The sequence below is a fragment of the Aotus nancymaae genome, unplaced genomic scaffold, assembly GCF_030222135.1.
Source record: "Aotus nancymaae isolate 86718 unplaced genomic scaffold, 86718_ANA_hifiasm-v0.15.2.pri h1tg000097l, whole genome shotgun sequence".
Classification (NCBI taxonomy): Eukaryota; Metazoa; Chordata; class Mammalia; order Primates; family Aotidae; genus Aotus; species Aotus nancymaae.
In genome coordinates this window covers 1897416-1918337 of record NW_026988512.1, presented here as the reverse complement: position 1 = coordinate 1918337, position 20922 = coordinate 1897416, and positions in this window count along the sequence as shown.

Below are 20922 nucleotides of genomic sequence, written 5' to 3'. Positions count from 1 at the left end.
TACACTCCACTCCATGAGCGCCTTTGGGAAGAGCGGCCTTCTCGGCTGTGTGCCGGGCCCTGGGTCAAGTCGGCGAGACTGGCAGTGGCGCTACTAGCGCCGAGCCCTGGACCCCGACTCCGGCGGGGCCGCGGCAGGGCGCCCACCCTCCGGAATCTCGGTTCCCAGCCGGGGCGTGAGGGGCTGGGCGGGCCTCTCCGCCTCGTTGGAGACCCCGGTCAGGACTTGGACACGCTTTTGAGTGGTCTCAGTCGTCGTGATCCGCGAAGGTGTGGAGTGGGAATCAGGACCGGGGCCGCCCCCGTGACGCTGGCAGTCAGGCCCGGATGCGGGAGGCGTCGCCATCCGTGGACCCGGCGGTGCGCGCCGGTGACAGTGGCGACCTCGCCGATGAGGCGCTCGCCCTCCCTGGCTCTAGTTTTCACTTTGGTGAGATGGAGTGTGCGGGGCCGCTCCCCCCCCACAAGCCCTTTGTTGAGGTGGTGCGGGGGCTTCTCTCCGCGCTTGCTAAGGGCAGATAACTTGACTGATTTTGAAGTAAAGAGAAAAGCCAGAAGCAAAATGGCAAAATGATGTGACGCTGGGTGGGCCTCGGGACGCTGGTGCCAGAGGACTTGGCTTGAACCTGCTCCGACACTTACAACCTCGGTGACCGTGACAAGGAACTTTACCTCCTGCCTACTTCTCAAATAAGGACGCGGATAGTACCTCCCTCCTCGAGTTGTGAGGACTGAATTGAAAAGTGCTAGCAATAGTTATGCTCTAAGGAGCAGCGTGCGATACTATAACACGCGGTAATGTGTGTCAAAGGTGAAGAAATGCAGTCGCTGCTGTGAGCGTTTCTCATTCATTCCCTGAATTCACATTTGCTGAAAACCCCCACGTATCGTCCTGTGCTGGGTGCTGGAGATGCTACAATGACTGCTGTCACAGGCATCGGCCCTGTAGTTACAGGGCCCAGCAAGAAAGACAAATGAGAAAAAAAATATATTAAGCAGAAAAAAAAAAAAAAAGACAAATGAGAAGCAAGGGATTGCAATGCAGTGTAAAGAATAAGGAATGCTTAGTGGGTGGGAGGAGTGCTGTAGAGATGGCTGGCCTCGAGTAAGGGAAGACCCTCTACCTTGAAACCTGAAAATGAGACTGGATCCCTCAAATGCAGGGATAGATGGACAGAGAAAAGAGTACACATGGAAGGCTCTGGAGATGAGCAAGTTAAGTAGCTGAGCTGGAATGGGAGAAAGAGTGCAGGGAGGTGAGGCTGAAAAGCTAAGTAGGAGCCAGGTGATTATGAACCTTGGAATTGTTAATATTTATAAAACACTGCGTGCCATACACTGTTTTATAATTTGTAAGTACCATTCCACAAATATTTAGTGAGCCCTCCCATGTGCCAGGCACTGTTCTAGTACTTGGATACATAACAAAAGTAAACAAAAGACAAAAATCCTTTGGGGCCAGGCGAGGTGGCTCATGCCTGTAATCCCAACACTTTGGGAGGCTCACATGGGCAGATCACTTGAGGTCAGGAGTTCAAGACCAGCCTGGCCAACATGATGAAATCCTGTCTCTACTAAAATTAAAAAATTAGCCAGGCATGGTGGCACATGCCTGTGGTCCCAGTTACTCAGGATGCTGAGACAGGAGTGTTGCTTGAACCCAGGAGGCTGAGGTTGCAGTGAGCTAAGATCGCCCCACTACACTCCAGCCTGGGTGACAGAGAGACTCTGTCTCAAAAAAAAAAAAGACAAAAATTCCTGTCCTAGTGAAGCTTATATTCTAGTGGGGAAAGACACATAATAATCAATAAACATAAGTAAACAGTAGGTTAGAAGATGGCATGCGCAATGAGAAAAAAAAACTCTATCAAGAATGTTATGGGATTGGAGAGCAAGTTACAGATTTAAGAAAGTAGTGAGAATAAGCCTCATTGAGAAGAGAGATTAGCACAAAGACTTGAAGAAGACAAAAGAGTTAACTATGGGGAGATTTCACGGGAGAGCATTCTAGCAAAGGGAACAGGCACTGCAAAGCCAGGAGGCCAGAATGCTCCTGGGGAGTTCCCAGAGCAGGAAGGGTGGCAGTGTGGCTGGAGTGAAATGGGCACAGGGTAAAGGAGGAGACAAGGTTACAGGGTGGGCGGTCTGATCACACAGGGGATTGAAAGCTCTTTTGAAGATTCTGGTTATGAAAGGGAGAGCCCATGGAGGGTTTGAACAAAGGAGTGAAAGGATCAAATTTATCAGTCTTCTGGGTTGAGAAGACTGTGGAAGGAGACCAGTGAGGAGGCCGATGCAGTGGCCCCAGTGAGAGGTGATGGAGCTCGGGCCAGGCTGTAGCCACGGAGGTGGTGAGGAGGAGGTGGACTGTGCATGTAGTCTCCAAGAGGAGCCAGCTGGATTTCCAGATGGGTGGGATGTGGGGAGTGAGAACAAGAGAGCAGGGAGGGCCACTGAGCTTCACCATGAAGAAGGATAGTTTCATCAGCTGGACTAGAAACACTGTGGGTGGGCCAGGTGGCTCACACCTGTAATCCCAGCACTTTGGGAGGCTGAGCAGATAGATCACCTAAGGTCAGGAGTTCCAGACTAGCCTGGCCAACATGGTAAAACGCTCTCTCTACTAAAAATACAAAAATTAGCCAGGCGTAGTGTAGGCACCTGTATTCCCAGCTACTCAGGAGCTGAGGCAAAAGAATTGCTTGCACCTGGGAAGCAGAAGTTGCAGTGAGCCAAGATTATACCACTGCACTCCAGCCCGGGCAACAGAGCGAGAGACTGCGTCAAAAAGAGACAGACAGACAGAAAGGAAAGAGAAAGACAGACTATGGGTAGGTCAGGTTGGACGGGAGAAAACTTAGGGAAAAAAAGAAAGGAAGGAAGGAAAAGAAAGACTATGGGTAGGGCAGGTTGGAAGGGAGAAAACTCAGAAGTTTGGTTTTGGTTAAGTTCATTGTATGTGTTGGTCCATTTTGCATTGCTATAAAGCAGGGGTTTCCAATCTTTCGGCTTCCCTGGACCTCATTGGAATAAGAATTGTCTTGGGCCACACATAAGATACACTAACACTAGCAATAGCTGATGAGCTAAAAAACAACAACAACAACAAAAAAACAAAGCAATCACAAAGCAGTGGGCCTCAGGCTGTAACGGAAGACCTGACACTCAGTGATTTATAATATAAAGAAAAGAGGTTTCTTTGGCTCATGGTTATGTAGGCTATGCAAGGGTGATATCAGCATCTGCTCGACTTCTGGTGAGGCCTCAGGAAGCTTTTACTCATGGCTGAATGTGAAAGGGGAGTAGGCAGTCACATGGTGAAAGCAGGAGCGAGCAAGAGAGAGGAGGTGCCAGGCTCCTTTAAGCAACCAGGTCTCTCAACAGAGCAAGAACTCACTCATTACCATGGGGATCACTTGAGGTGATTCACGATTCATAAGGGAAGCCATTCATGAGGGATCCACCCCCATGACATCTTCTACTAAACCCACCTCCCAAACTGGGGATCACATTTCCACATGAGATTTGGAGGGGACAAACATCCAAACTACATCAATATATCTGTGAGCTCCATTAGCTATCCAAGTGGAGATGTTGAGAAGGCAGCTGGACATATGAGCCCAGAATTCAGGAGAGTAGGCTGGGCTTGAGATGTAAATTTGGGTGTTTTCAGCATATGGGTATTTAAAGTAGTAGGACCTGTTGAGATGACTGAGGGAAAGAGCATGGAGAGAGAAGAGAACCAGATTCCAGGGACACTCCAAATTTAAGAGTTCACATAAGACAGGAGGATCTGGAATCATTTAATCCCCCAACTATTCCAAGATGAATTACTGTTGTGATCCCCTTTTCATAGGTGAGGAAGCTACACAGACTGCTTAAATAACCTTCCCAAGGTCAAACAGCAAAGCTGTGATTCAAGGACTTCGGAAGATCTGAGTAGAATGTCTCTGATTCCACACCTCTTACCTCTAATCCCAGGAACCCATTGAAGAAATGTGAAGCAGAGAGTGTCGCGCTTTCAGATTTCCATTTCAGAAAGACCATGTGTGCAGGACGGACTGGAGCAGGCTGAGCCTGGAGGCCGGGAGGTCATTTAGACAATTGCAGCAATCCCTAGGAGAGAGCTGGTGCCTGGAGCCATGAGGCGGGGATTAGAGAGAAGTGGACACCTTCCAGAGAAGATAGGGATTGGGGATTAATGGAACATGAGTGGTGAGGCAGACTAGGTTTCTGATTCGGGCAACGATGTGGATGGAAGCATCATGTGTTGAGATGGGGATCACTGGAAGAGAGGCCCCTTGAGGGGAGGGTGCATGAATCCAGTCATCGCAGTGCCCAGGGGCATGAACCAAGTTGACACTCAAGTACTTGTTGAATTGAATCAAGTAACATCGAATTTGGGAGCTCTTATAATACTTTCTCATGACTTTAAGAGAGGCCACAGGAAATCATTGACAAATAATAAGTCAGTCTATTTTGTGCATAAAAATCTCTAGGGAAAGATTTTCTAAAGCTGCCGCTGACAAACCATTCTGGTGTTCAACAGCTCTCACTGCTGAGAAATTTTTCTACCATAAAAAGTCAGTCCAGCTATCAGGGTTCACTGGGAACCATTTATTTAATTAAATTAATTAATTTATTTATATTTAATTTTTGGCCCGAGACAAGAGAGGCCTTGCCCATCCGGAAAGACATCTCCAACATCACCTGTGGCTTCGCCGCTTTCTCCTGTTCATACGCGTGCGCTCCTCGCAGCACACCTCACTACCGGTCATGCGCTAAAGTGACGGAGTGCCTTCGCCCCATGCCCCCTTCTCACAGAGCCCTCTACCTGGCACATGTTTGCCTTTTACTCATCCTATTTTGGAAATTCCATCCAGCCCGCAAGGCCCAGCCATGTTTCCTCCTCCACGAAGTCTGCTGGAAGCTTCATGCCCCCACACTGGGAGGAATGTTTCCTCCTCTGTGATCAAAGAGCATTTCCTGGCTCTTTCATGTAACCCACAGAGCGGGCACACTCTGCTATGCATCAGCGTGTGCATCTGCTGACCAAAATTGGATTATAAGCTCTTTGGGGGAAACACAGTGTGTGTCTCACAACGTTTAGTGAACAGTCACCTATTAAACTAACAGCGATGGAGTGCTTACAACCTCCTGGACACTGCAGGTTCAAAGACGTGGTACTCTGTGTTACTTCAAGGAGCATACAGTCAAGTGAGGGGGAGTCTTAAAGAACAGACAGCTCCCCTTATCAAAACCAGGCCGGGGGTGGTGGCTCACACCTGTAATCCCAGCACTTTGGGAGACAAAGGCCGGTGGATCACCTGAGATCAAGAGTTCAAGACCAGCCTGGCTAACACGGTGAAACCTTGTCTCTACTAAAAATACAAAACAAATTAACTGGACATAGTGGCACGCACCTGTAGTCCCAGCTACTTGGGGAGGCTGAGGCAGGAGAATCGCTTGAACCCAGGAGGCAGAGGTTGCAGTGGGCCAAGATCACACCACTGCACTGCACTGCAGCCTGGGTGAGGGGGAGACACCATCTCAAAAAAAAAAAAAAAAAAAAATCAAAACTAGCTTCTTTAAGCCTGGTCATGAAAGGAGGCTGTCCATGTGGAGAGGAGAGACTGTACCTGACGCCCTACTCTAGAAAAAGAGACCCATCTTCCCCTTAGGGACCTCTCACTGCTGGCTGCAGCTCCCACCACCATACTGGTTTTGGGACAGTGAGAATCCCTTTAACTCTTCAATGGCATTTAGACACACTATTATTTTGTTATTCATTTAATTTTCCATAGCAGAGCAGAGACCAGGATGCACATTTATCCAAAGTTTGTCTAAAGACGAAGATAGACTGGGCACGGTGGCTCACACCTGTAATCCCAGTACTTTGGGAGGCTGAGGCAGGCAGATCACCTGAGGTCAGGAGTTCAAGACCAGTCTGGTCAATATGGTGAAACCCTGTTTCTACTAAAAATACAAAAATTAGCCAGGCAGTGGCCGGTGCCTATAATCCCAGCTACTCAAGAGGCTGAGGCATGAGAATCGCTTGAACCCAGGAGGCAGAGGTTGCAGTGAGTCAAGATTGTGCCACTGCACTCCAGCCTTGGCGATAGAGCGAAACTCAATCTCAAAAAAAAAAAAGAAAGAAAGACTTGAAGATAACAGAAGGGAAGTGAGCAGAAAGAGTAACATGCAACTAAAAATGTAGCTCACAAATGCGATCCATCTGGGCATCTTAGATGTGTACGGGATGCACACCTGCTTCCAGGGGGCAAGGGTGCTGTGTACCTCCTCTCATGCAGGATCCCTGGCAAGCCATCTCGAGTTCCTGAAATCCAAAGCCTGTCGGACAAGGAGACGGCAGCTTCCCTCTCCTGGTGGCCTCGGGCTGGCCTCCTGGTCCTAGTCTCCTGAGGGATATAATTATTGCACCAAATGGTCCCTTCCACAGATGATTAACCACAAGAATATCCAATCATGAGGCCACACTCTCACCTCAGGGGCATGACATTATTCTGTGGCTTGTTAGACACTCTGCCATTCTTTCTCTACTTCTGCCTGGATGGCTTCAACAGTGTAATACTCTTGTAATACTCAGTGTAACAGCTCTCCATGTATCTCCAACCTCAACTGTTTTCCCCAGCTTAGTAAACAATGCCACCATCCTTCCTGCTACTCAGACCCATGAGTCATCCTTAAGTCCTCCATTACCCTCATCCCCTCATGTAATCAGAAGCACACCCTGTGGGTTCTATCTTTAAGGTACATCAGGAATTCAGGCTCTCTCCAATGCAACGTCATCACGCTAGTCCAGGCCACCATCACCACTTGCCTGAAAGCTGATAACCGCTGCCGTTCTGGTCTGCCATTTCTACTCCTGCCCCTCTAATCTTTTCTATACAGCAGCAAAAGTGAGCTTTTAAAACTGTAAACAGTTATGTGCAGCTTGGAACCCTTCAGTGCATTCCCATGACATTAAATCAAAAATGCCTTTACTACTTCTTTTTTTTTTTTTTTCTTGGTGACAGGGTCTCACTGTGTTGCCCGGCTGGAGTGCAGTGGTGTGATCACAGCTCATTGCAGCGTTGAACTCCTGGACTCCTGGACTCCCGCCTCAACCTCCTGAGTAGCTGGGACTACAGGCACGCCACCACACCCAACTACCTTTACCACTCGTCTGTCCTCTTGAGCTCTCCGGTTGAACCTCTTGCCACACTCCTCCGCCCCTCACCCCCACTCCCAGCTCAGGGCTTAGAATGTGCTCTTTCCTCTGCTTGGAAGCTCCTATTCTTCCTTTACGTCTTTCTTTGTGGTACCTTCTCAGGGAGTCTTCCATTAGCACCTTGTCTAAATCTACCCCCATCTTCCTCTCCCACTGCCACCCTAAGTATTCTGTCTCTGTTCTTTATAACACCCGTCACAGCTTGTAATTACGTGTTTATTCCTCTGTGGTCTGTTCTTCGGTGTCACTCTTCCCCACTAGAGTACGTGCCCCTGAGGGCAGGCGCTGTGTCTGTCCTGCTCGCCTTCCTATCCGTTGCCTAGCACACTGTCTGGCACCCAGGAGATTTCAAGAAATGTTTGTTTCCCTGTGAAAAGCAGTGTGGGGATCTCTCAAAGAACTTAAAATAGCACTACCATTCAACCCAGCAATACCATTACTGGGCATGTACCCAAGGGAAATCAAATTGTTCTACCAAAAAGACACATGCACTCATGTGTCTGTCACTGTGCTATTCACAACAGCACAGATATGGAATCAACCCAGGTGCCCATCAGTGGTGGATTGGATAAAGAAAAGGCGGTACATATACACTGTGGAATACTATGTAGCCATAAAACAGAGTGAAATCATTTGCTTTGCAGCAACATGGATGCAGCTGGAGGCTATTATCCTAAGCAAGTTAATGCAGAAACAGAAGAGCAAATACTGCATGTTTTCACTTGTAAGTGGGAGCTAAACATTAGGTACACACAGACACAGAGATGGGAGCAATAAACACTGGGATCCCAAAAGCGGGCGCAAGGGAGGAAGTCAAGGGTCAAAAAACCACATATTGGGTACTGTGCTCACTACTTGGCCGACGGGATCAGTAAAGCCTCAGGGTCATGCAGTATACTCATGCAACAAATCTGCACATGTATCCCTGAATCTAAAATTTTAAATAAATTAATGTTTGTGGCTTACATGAACTGTTCTGATCACCTTCCACTCACTTGTTGGCGAAGGAAGGGGATACCTGCCCTAAAAAGTGCAAGGTAGCCGAACACATGACCCTCGGCCCTGGACAGATGAGACTTACGGCAGTGTATTCACAATGTGAACTCAAAGCTGGAGGAGGAGGACACTGCATGCTATGAGGGGACTGTGGGGCTGCATCCTGGAGTACAGCAAACCCCCAGAAAAGCAGCCTTGGTAGTGTCAAGAAGGCAAGATGGCCCTTGGTTCCCATTGGAGCATGTGATTGGTTTGTTTGAATAACTTCACAGGCTGATGGATCATTAGGTTGAGAGCTGCATGGGTGCAGCTTGTCCGGCTGATAGGAGAATTAGCCAGGCGTGTCTGGTGAGAGTAGGGGAATTCACAAGCCTTTGGGCCCTGTGATCCTCAAGGATGTCAAGGCAGCACTTGAAAGTCTAGGTCTTACCATCCATGGATCTATCATAGCGTCTGGACAGGACACATACACATACAGTAGTCAGAGGCAGGGGGTATGGGGAAGATACTATATTATTACAAGACTAAGTGAATCAGTTATTATACTATAGTCCTGCGATTTGTATGTACAGGCTACTAGATGAGTAGCTAGTGTAAGTTTTCCTTTAAAAAAAAAAACTGAATTCCTATTCCTACCTTTTTTTTTTTTTTTTTCTGAGACATGGTCTCTGTCACCCAGGCTAGAATGCAGTGGCGTGATCTTGGCTCACTGCTGCAGCCTTCACCTCCCAGGCATAAGTGATCCTCCCACCTCATCCTCCCAAGCAGCTGGAGACTACAGGTGTGTGGTCACCACACCCGGCTAATTTTTCTGTTTTTTGTAGAGACAGGGTTTCACAACATTGCCCAGGCCGATCTCAAACTGGACTCAAGCGATTTGCCTGCCTCGGCCTCCCAAAGTGCTAGGGTTGCAGGCCTGAGCCAGTGTGACAGGCCCCCTAATCCTCCTTTATTCTTGTCCTAAATGGGAGTCCATGGGGAATCATGCTTAGCTGCATATAACAGAAAAGCCAAATAACACTGGCTTAAACAAGATAGGGGTTTATTTTTCTCTTCACATCATGAGAAGTCAAGAAGGTCAGAAACCCAGAGCTGGAATGGCTGTTTCCACCATCGACTCAGGCATCTCTTAGCTGGTCATTCCACCCTTCCTGGAAGTGGAGCTTTCATCCTCATGTGTACAACATTGTTGCTGTGGCTCCAGGCATCAAGCTATATTCCAGGCAGAAAGGAGAAAAGATGAAGAGCAAATGGGCATGAGCCAACTGAGTTGGCTCCCTCCAAGGAACTTTTCCTGAATCCCACTGGCACTCTATTGTTCAGATAATAGTATGCTAACAGAGGTCCTGGGATTGTTCTTAGCTGGGCACATTACGGCCCTGACTCCCACTTCCAAAACGGATTCTGTGAATAAGGACGACAGAAGAATGGATACCCAACAGGCAATTGACAGGCTGTCCATAGCCAGTGGGAGTGAGCAGTGTGATTACAATCAATGAATAGACTGAATATTTTAAATAAGGTCTGGAATTGAGGGGCTTAGGTAAGGTGGGCTGGAAAATAGAAAGGCTCCACAAGATCGCCTTTACTTAAAAAAAATTTTTTTTAATTTTGAAACAGGGTCTTGTTCTGCTGCCAAGGCTGGCCTTGAGCTGCTGGTCTCAAGCAATCCTCCTGCCTCTGCCTCTGCCTCCTGAGTTGGGATTACAGGCACAAGCCACAGTACTCAGCTTTTTATTTAACCTTGTTAGAAGATAAGACAGACACAAGTCCATTGTGAGAATAAGGTGCACATGTGGTGCCATGGTAAGGGTCACGTCTGAAAGCATCGTGGGGATGACAAGCAATCGCAGGGTCATCGCGACAAACTGGCGGTGTGACCTCAGGCAGCTTACCTAGGGAGGTCCTTGGGTCTCTGGGTCTTAAAATGAGAGGACTGAACTAAATTATCTCTAAGATCTTTCTCAACTCTAAATTTCTATTATAACATTGGTCATTTTTGTTTTAGACAGGGTCTGGCTCTGTTGCCCAGGCTGAAAGTATAGTGGCGCCATCTCTGCTCACTGCAATCTCTGCCTCCTTCACTCAAACCATCCTCCAACCTCAGCCTCCAGAGTAGCTGGGACCAAGGCGTGCGCCACCATGCCTGACTAATTTTTTTTTTTTTTTTGAGATGGGAGTTTCACCATATTGCCCAGGCTGGTCCTGAACTCTTGGGCTCAAAGGATCTTCCCACGTCAGCTTCCCAAAGCAGTGGGATTACAGGCGTGAACCACCGCACCTGGCCAATGTTTTTTTTTAATTCAGTGAAATATTTTAGACAAATGAAAGGTTCATAGAAAACAGACGAAGAGCTGAGTGAGACAGAACATACCTACATGTATTCTCAACTACTCAGGAAACTGAGGCAAGTGGATCAGTTGAGCCCAGGAGTTCAAGACCATTCTGGGCAATATAGCAAGACTCTGTCTCTGAAAACAAAACCAACCAACCAACAAACAAAAAACGATCAAGCAGAGGTGCCCCGGAGGACGCAGGAAGAGAATTCGGGAGCAATCTCTGCTTGGCCTCGGTCTTCATTCCCATGGGGCCCCCTGAGTTCTGTGGAGCTCACTTCTACATAGCTCCTCGTGTGACTCCAACAAAATAAAATGACGCATTTATTGGTAAAAATCAGATTACCATCAGAAACGGAAAATTGCCTTTACTTGGTAATAACAGTCTTAGGCACTTTAAACCAAACCCATCACATTAAATAATTAGCATTTCAAATTGTGACACTGTGTAATAATCCTCATTTGAAATGACTAGAGAAATATTCACCAAATCTCACAGAAGAATGACAGAATTTTCTCCAAAATTTATCGGAAAAGAAAAGAGGTTGGACCGTCAAGAAATGTACTTATTATTTTCTAGATAGTTATTCAGATAACACTTGTGCGCCGAGGGAAACACACCCCTGGGCTTTGCAAACACTTGTTTCCTGTGTGTCAGACTCGCCTGCATCCTGTTTATCAAACGGAGCTGATAATAATTGGACGCAAAGACCGCAAGCACTTACCGTCAGTAAGACCGTCAGTCACCTGTCTTGCTTGTCATACTTTCAGCATTTACGAAATTTTAAACTGTGCCTTTTAATCATTTGGTAATTACTTTTAAAGTTTATTTAAAAATATAGAACTGAGTTCTGAACAAATTATCCTTGGATTTCTCCCTCTAGTAGTTACACTTTTCAGTATCTGTGAAGTTTTCTGACTCCTCTGATCATTTTTCCTCCCGCACAGCATCTAAAGTGTATCTTTACAGAATAGCTGGAAGTCCCAGCTTTACCCTCGCTCTGCGTTTTCCTCTCACAGCCCCCTTCTCTTGGACTCTGCTCTTCCTCTCAGCACCGTAACCTTTTTTTATTTCCAGACAGGTTTTGAAAACACCGTCTGTTCCCGTCTTAGGATCCCTGGGGCAGAGGACAGGTGTCTCCCACATCCCAGACACATGGCCACCAAAGATGTTCTTGCCTTTTTAATGTTTATCAAGTTCTTTCACAGGCAACAGAACGTAAGTCGTCTTTAGATATTTATGAAAGGTAACACAGACCTTTAAAAATATGATCGTGATACGTTTCTAATGACGACTGTGTGAGGAACATACAGGTCCTATTGTTTCCCTTGTTGTGTTGCCTTTTCCTCAGCCAGAAAGTGATCCGTTGCCAGCGACAGGGAGACGCACAACTGGTCCTTATTCCAAGGACCAGGCCCAGCCTGGAATGCGGCCAGGCGGGGAGTTCCTGCGCCGGCCTCGGGGACGCGGCGTAATGAGCCGCCGGCCTCGGAAGGTGGTGCTGTTGGGTGTGAGGGGAGATCGGCTCGCGCTGGAACTCGGCGAGCGGCGCGCCAGAAGGAAGCCGCGATTTCCAGTGCGGATTCCCCTCGCTGGGACGCTACTCTTGAAAGTGGGATCTCCAGGGAATCTGAGCGTTTGAGGCAGTGGCAGAACGGCTCCGGGCGGAGGGATGGAAACCAGCATCCAGCGCGAGTGGCGGACGGCGGCCTGGGCGCGCGCATCCAGGGGCGCCTTGGGGACGGCGCGCGGAGGAGAGTTGCCGGGCGGAGAGGAAGGGTGGCGCTGGAAACCAAATGGTTTTCATCCCCCGGAGACAAAGAGGTGCCTTCTTTTGACAACAGCTGCCAGTGACATACACACCATACGGCGGGGCCGGCGGGGGAGGGGAGCCCGGGAGGAGAGGGTCTAAGGCGGGGACCGGCTCTGACTTTCAATAACGGGGTGGTCGCCATGGTGACGGGCCAGGCATCTAAAGGGGCGGCTGAAAGCACCCTTTGTTCTGGGGCCCGGCTGCCCGGGTGGTGCCTGTTCCTAAGAGACACCTTTCGACACCTCCCTCCGTGCCGGGGCGAGCAGCGCCCGCGCGGCTGGGAGCGTCTCCGCGGCGGTTTCACAGCAGGGTCCCGGGCCGCAGATCGCGGCTGCACGCGCGCTGCATGCGGAGGGCGACGCCGCCTCCCACGCAGGATCCACCCGAAATCCGAGCCGGTAGCGCGCCCGCCGGGGCCCAGACGCGCAGGCCGGGACTCGCTGCTCCGCCCGCTCCCCGCTGCCCCGGGGAGACTTCGAATTCCAATGCGGAGCGGGACCCGGTGACTCCACAAATAACTCGCTGAGGCCTGGGGCGAGGGCCCTCGGGAAAGCCCCGTAGAGTCACTTTGCAGTCGTGCTGGAAGGAAGAGCAGAGCCAAATCACTGGATAAAGAAGATGAAAAGTAACAAGGCGGCGTTACAACGTTGCTTGTAAGGGCAGGCAGCTGGAAACAACCTAAAGTCCGTTCCCGGGGGCTGGGTGAATGCTATGGGGCGCATCCCTCCGAGCGAACCCTGAGCTGCCGTTAGAGAGTGCCGGGCAGCTGCTGTATTTGCTGAGACACGGAAAATTTCCGGTGTGTTCTAAGTAATCAAGTGCAGAAGAGTGTGAGTTGGGCGTGTGTGTGTGTTTGCGTCTCTGGAAGTGGTTGCCTCTTAGGATGGTCACTGTGGGACTAGAAGTGGAGGAGAGAAAGAAAACTTGCTTTTCACCATGCTGTCATTCTCCGCAGCTTTGGAATTTTGCCGTTTGTGCTATCTTACCTGCAAAGGAAAAAGAACTTTGAAATTAAATCGCATTTGCTTGAATACTAATGAGATGTGGCACTCTCCATAAAGCATCTGAACTCTTTTTTTAGTGCTTTAATAAATATTACTTTTAAAAATATATATGCACAAATTCCATTAGCCCACAGATATGTAACGTTAGTGGCAGTGGCAAGTCAGAGATGAAGATATATACTTCTTTCCTGCCTTCTTGTGGTGCAGAGATGGACGGAGCCAGCCATCATTCAAGGAGCCCGCTGTATACACCCATCTATTTATTATTGTATCACTTTAATCACAGGGCCCTCGCATTAAACAAACATGACGCTAGGGAAATTTTCCTAGTTACAAAATGGTATATAACCAGTGAAATGGCCTACTGAACACCAAGGTCACGGATGATCTTTCTACACAAATAGAAATAATTGTTTCTTAGCAATGACTTCACTGACTGACGATAGCAAGTTAACGTCCATTGAGCATTTACTGTGTGCCTCATTGAGCACTGTTTAGAATTTGATATGCAGGCCGGGAGCAGTGGCTCACGCCTGTAATCCCAGCACTTTGGGAGGCCAAGGCGGGTGGATCCCTTGAGGTCAGGAGTTCGAGACCAGCTTGGCCAACATGGTGAAACTCCGTCTCTACTAAAAATACAAAATTAGCTGGGCATGGTGGCACGCGCGTGCAGTGCTGGTACTTGGGAGGCTGAGGCAGGAGAATCGCTTGAACCTGGGAGGCGGAGACTGCCGTGAGCCGAGAGGGCGACAGGTTGAGACTCGGTTTCAAAAAAATAAAATAAAATAAGAGTTTGATATGCATTATTTCTTTTAATCTTCAAAACAATTTCCCCATTTCACAAATAAAGAAACACAGAAACATTCTTCAGTTTACCTGATGTCACGCAACTAAGAAAGCCACAGAATCTGGATTTGAATTCACATCTGACTGACTCTAAAACTTATGTTTTTAAGCTCTACCCTACCTATTACTTTTAAAATAACGGTGAAAATTCAGGCTCAGTGTGACTGTAATCCTGTGGTTTCATGAATTGAGAAAAAGGTATCTAAAGGTTGAGAACTAGATTACCTTTGAGGAAACAGTTGAAAGCATTGTGGGTATAGCTGAGGCAGTCTTCGTCTCAGTGTCCTAACTAAAGTTTGATTGGAATCCAGCCAAGCTCGTGTTTGTGCTGTCTACGGCTGCTTCTCTGCTACTATGGCAGAGTTGAGTACTTGCAACAACTAAAAATATTGACTAAATGGACCTTTACAGTAATGTTTGCTGATCCTTGTTCTAGAGTGATGGTCAGTACTCAGAAAGGCAAAAGAGAGCAGAACTTTCAGAAAAATGCCAGCCCCATTCTAAATGTGTTATTTTCATATTCACCCAAGTACTCCATTCCTGTTCAAAACTGCGCATTCAGGCCAGGCACATTGGCTCACACCTGTAATCCCAGCACTTTGGGAGGCCGAGGCGGGTGGATCATTTGAAGTCCGGAGTTCAAGACCAGCTTAGCCAACATGGTAAGACCCCCCATCTCTATGAAAAATAGAAAAATTAGCCAGGCATAATAGCGAGCACCTATAATCTTAGCTACTCGGGAGGCTGAGGTCGGAGAATCGCTTGAACCTGGGAGGCAGAGGTTGCAGTGAGCTGAGATCATGCCACTGCACTCCAGTCTGGGCAAGAGAGTGAGACTCTGTCTCAAAACAAAACAAAACAAAACAAAAACAAAAACAGAATTGCATATTCAGTGCTATCCTAAAGGGCTTTAGTATTTGGGAAAATAACACCAGTTTTTAACAGGATGAATATGGTATGGATTTCATTCAACTACAAAGGCCCTTTTTTATGCTTTATTGGAGCCAAAAGGCCGAGAAGCAATCAGGCTGCTTTTTGCTTTTGTTTCTTGGTTGTTTTTTCTGTGAGAAGGAGCTAGCTTACCTATGAGCATACATCCTTTGCTCCTGAGGCTGTTCGTTAGCAAAGACCTTCCAGGAAAAGAAAGAAGCCAAGGATAGATGATGCTTTGCCAAAATGAAGTAATTATTATGACTTGAGATATACATACGATACTTGGAATTGGCTTGGAGAGATGATTCCAGTTTTCCTTAGATTTCAAAGAATTGTGCTCCTTTTTTAAAAGCTTTAATGGCTCTGGAAAACATACAGAAGATTGTGTGAATTTATAGAAGAGCACAGGGCTGTCTCTCGGGACTGTTGGCCACCAATTGCAGGGTGGAACTTTTAGGGAAACTGATGTGAAAGGATATGAATTCCAGCTACCCCCTCCTCTTATCACTGTCTCTGTCACTTCTACTCCAGAGAGGTAGCGGTGGCTCCTTATTGCACAACCAGAAACCCAAGTTTACGCTCATGGACATCACCTGCTTCTTTAAGAGCCAAAAGCTGTAGGTGTCTTTAGGCAGCATGCCAGATGACTTTGAAATTTTGTTTCTTTAAGCTGGGAAGAACTCTCCAGAAGTTTCTCCACCCAGCTAACAGCTGACCTGTGTTGGCTTGTTTAAAACACTCATAAAATTGGTCACAGTACAAAACTCTTATGAAGCACTGAGCTTACCAGTAGAAACAGAGTACGTAATTATGGCAGAGCTACCACTACTCAACATCACTTGTAGGTCTAGGCAAATGCTAATTCCAGCTAATAAAAATTAGGTTCTGATTATAGAATCTGGGTGGTGGATATATGAGTGTTTACTGTACATTTTTTTCTTTCTTTTTTTAAATTTTTTATATTTTTTGGAAACAGGGTCTCGCTGTTGGCCAGGCTGGAGTTCAGTGGCTCACCGCAGACTCAGCCTTCCGTGCTGCGCATGACCCCCTCCCACCTCAGCCTCCTGAGTAGCTGGACTACGGTCGCGCACAACTACATCCGGCTAATTTTTATTTTTATTTATTTTTATTATTTATTTATTTGAGATGAAGACTCACTCTGTCGCCAGGCTGGAGTGCAGTGGCACGATCTCGGCTCACTGCAACCTCCACCTCCCGGGGTCAAGTGATTCTCTTGCCTCAGCCTCCAGCGTAGCTGGGATTACAGGCATGCACCACTATGCCCAGCTAAGTTTTTTGTATTTTTAGTAGAGACGGGATTTCACCATGTTGGCCAGGATGGTCTCGATTTCCTGACCTCGTGATCCACCAGCCTCGGCCTCCCAGAGTGCTGGGATTACAGACGTGAGCCACTGCGCCCAGCCTATTTTTATTTATTTATTTATTTTGAGATGGAGTCTCACTCTATCACCCAGGCAGGAGTGCAGTGGCACTCACTGCAGCCTTTGCTGCCTGGGTTCAAGCGATTCTTGTGTCTCAGCCTCCCAAGTAGCTGGGACTACAGGCGCGCCCCACCACACCCCACTAATTTTTGTATTTTTAGTAGAGACAGGGTTTCACCACGTTGGCCAGGCTGGTCTCTAACTCCAAACTGATCCTCCCACCTCGGCCTCCCAAAGTGCTGGAATTGCAGGTGTGAGCCACCGCACCCGGCCATTGACTGTACATATGTTACAAATTTCCTGTTAAGTGTGAAGTTTTTTCTAATCAAATATGGGGAAAAATTAGATGCCTGTCTGAAAGCTCTCTTTTCTCCAATTTTCTGGAGGACAAAACAAGACGGAGAAAATATTAGAACTTAGTTAAAAACATATAGAAGGCCGGCACAACGGCTCATGCCTATAATCCTAGCACTTTGAAGGCCGAGGTGGGCAGATCATGAAGTCAGGAGTTTGAGACCAGCCTGGCCAATATGGTGAAACCCCGTCTCTACTAAAAATAAAAAAAAAATTAGCCAGGCTTGGTGGCGGGTGCCTGTAGTCCCAGCTACTCAGGAGGCTGAGGCAGGAGAATCGCTTGAACTTGGGAGGTGGAAGCTGCAGTGAGCCAGGATCACGCTAATGCACTCCAGCCTGGGCAACAGAGGGAGACTCCCTCTCAAAAAAAAAAAAAATCTCCCACCAAAAAACCTCAATTAAGATCATAAGAATTCAACGAAAATTAAAAATACAAGATAAGATTCATAAGCTACAATAATTTTGATGATCTTTTCCTAAGATTTGAAAACACTCTGGGAAAAACATTTGGACATTTCCTAAAAAAAAAAAAAAAAAAAAAAAAATTCCCAGGATTATTCTTAAATTATCAGTGAATAGTAATAAGAATAATTGTGTGTATTAGTGGAATGTTCTCCTCCCATTCAGACTTAAATTGCCATTACTTAATTGTTTCTAACTCCAAAGTACCCTCTTTGAACACCTGCATCTCCCGGAAGTTCCCGAAGAGCCTCGACCCATGTAGATGTCAAGGTTTCTTCTTTCATTTTCTCTCATTTCCCTGATAAGCATCAACTGCCATCTCTTTTACAGCTGCCAAACTACCCCCAAGCTTCTACTCCGTGCACCTCTCAGCCTTTTCAGTACACATATAAACAAGCAGAGAAGAATATGAAGTTACTAAACATTGTACTTTTGACTAATTAGACCTAATGAATTTTCTTAGCTTACTAATAAATATTTTTTTCTTTTTTAGACAGAATCCTGCTCTGTTGCCCAGGCTGGAGTGCAGTCGTGCAGTCTAGGCTCACTGCAACCTCTGCCTCCTGGGTTCAAGTGATTCTTCTGCCTCAGCCTCCCAAGTAGCTGGGATTATAGGCACGTGCCACCACGCCTGGCTAATTTTTTGTATTTTTAGTAGAGATGGGGTTTCACCGTGTTAGTCAGGATGGTCTTGATCTCCTGACCTTGTGATCCACCTGCCTCAGCCTTCCGAAGTGCTGAGATTACAGGCATGGGCCACCACGCTCGGCCACTAGTATTTTTTATATTAATATATTGATATTTCATATTTATATACTAATATACCCTAAACCTAATCTCATGCTCCACAAAAAGTCTCTTGATTAACTACATAAGGAGCCAAGTATTTAATTTAATAAGAAAAAAGCAAGAAAATTGAAGAATAGAAAATGAAAATAACAATAAAAAGTGAAATTGAAAACTGATCAAACAAAAGAGAGAGAAAGTAAGGGAGGTGGGGAGAGTTAATACGCACAAAAAAATAGAAAGAGTGAGCAAGACCTAGTATTTGGAAACACAACAGGGTGACTATAGTCAATAATAATTTAATTGTACATTTAAAAAATACTAAAAGAGGGGCAGAGCTTGGTGGCTTACACCTGTAATCCCAGCACTTTGAGAGGCCGAGGCAGGAGGATCATTTGAAGGCAGTAATTTGAGACCAGCCTGACCCAACATGGTGAAACCCCAGCTCTACTGAAATACAAAAATTAGTCAGCCATGGTGGTGCACACCTGTAATCTCAGCTACTCGGGAGACAGAGGCAGGTGAATTGCCAGAACCCAGAAGGCGGAGGTTGTAGTGAGCTGAGATTGTACCACTGCACGCTAGCCTGGGAGACAGAACGAAACCCTTTCTTAAAAATAAATAAATAAATATGTAAATAAATGAAATAAAAATTACTAAAAGGGTATAATTGGGTTGTTTGTAACATAAAGAAGAAATGCTTCAGGGGATGGATACCCCATTTTATTTATTTATTTATTTAGGTTTTTTTGAGATGGAATCTTGCTCTGTTGCCAGACTGGAATACAGTGGCCCGATCTCAGCTCACAGCAGCCTCTGTCTCCCAGGTTCAAGCGATTCTCCTGCCTAAGCTTCCCAAGTAGCTGGGACTACAGGCGGGCGCCACCATGCCCAGATAATTTTTGTATTTTTAGTAGAGACAGGATTTCGCCATGTTGGCCAGGATGCTCTTGATCTCTTGACCTTGTGATCCACCCACTTCGGCCTCCCAAAGTGCTGGGATTACAGGCATAAGCCACCACATCTGGCTGGATAACCCATTTTACACGATGTGATTATTATGCACTGCATGCCTGCATCAAAACATCTCATGTACTCCATAAATATATACACTTGCTATGTACCCACAAAAATTAAAACAAAAAATTAAAAAGAGGGAAAGTAAAAATAAAAAGAATAAGAAAGATATAACCATGAATACAGGAGAGATTAAAGAAAAAATGTTTACTTCATAAAATTATGTGGCAGTGGGCCGGGTGCGGTGGCGCACGCCTGTAATCCCAGCACTTTGGGAGGCCAAGGCAGGCGGATCACGAGTTCAAGAGATCGAGACCATCCTGGCCAAAATGGTGAAACCCCATCTCTTAAAAAAGAAGAAAAAAAGAAAAAGAAAAAAATTATGTGGCAGCAAATATGAAGATCTAGAGGAAATGGGTAACTTCCAGGTAGAATGTAAATTACCAGAAGTGACACAAAAGAAGGTGGAAAATCTGAATGGTCCATTATCATAGAAGAAATTGGAAAGGTTATTAGACGTTTTTCATTAGAAGAAGAGGAAACAGGCTGGGCGTGGTGGCTCAGGCCTGTAATCCCAGCACTTTGGGAGGCCGATGCAAGCAGATCATTTGAAGTCAGGAGTTCGAGACTAGCCTGGCCAACACGACGAACCCTTGTCTCTACTAAAAATACAAAAATTAGCTGGATGTGGTGGCATGTGCCTATAATCCCAGCTACTTAGGAGACTGAGGCAGGAAAATCTCTTGAACCTGGGAGACGGAGGTTGCAGTGAACTGAGATCGTACCACTGCACTCCAGCCTGGGCGATAGAGTGAGACTCTGTCAAAAAAAAAAAAAAAAGAGGAAACATAAAAACTATTATCAATATCTTCAGAGTGATCTCCATGGAATGAGAGCAGGATAATACAAAACAAGGAGCAACAGAGAGCAGAGGATAGAAAATAACTTTTAGAAATTTAAAATATGTCTATCTACATAAAAAACTCAATAAAACACTTGGAAGAGTAAGTCTAGGAAATCTCCCAGAAAGTATAGAAACAAAGGCAAAAGTATAGAAAACAGAAGAGAAAATATAAGAGAAATAGACCATTTCAGGAAGTCTAATTTTTATTTTATTTTATTTTTTGAGACAGAGTCTTGCTCTGTCGCCCAGGCTGGAATGCAGTGGAGTGATCTAAGCTCACTGTAACCTCTGCCTCCAGGGTTCAAATCAGTGTTCTGACTACAGGTGCACACCGCCATGCCTGGCTAATTTTTTGGCAGGTTGATCACGACCTCTTGGCCCTCAAGTGATCTGTCTGCTTCAGTTTCCCAAAGTGCTGGGATTGTAAGCATGAGCCACTGCACCTTGCCTTTATTAATAGAAATGTTATTAGAAATAGAGAAAAGGAAGGGGTGTGTGTGTGTGTGTGTGTTTTTTGAGACAGAGTCTCACTCTGTCACCCAGGCTGGAGTGCAGTGGCACGATCTTGGCTCATTACAACCTCTGCTTCCGAGTTCAAGTGATTCTTCTGCTTCAGCCTCCCCAGTAGCTGGGACTACAGGCACGCACCACCATGCCCGGCTAATTTTTGTATTTTTAGTGGAGATGGGGTTTCACTTTATTGGCCAGGTTGGTCTCGAACTCCTGACCTGGTGATCTGACTGCCTGGGCCTCCCAAAGTGCTGGGATTACAGGTGTGAGCCATCGTGCCTGGCTTGT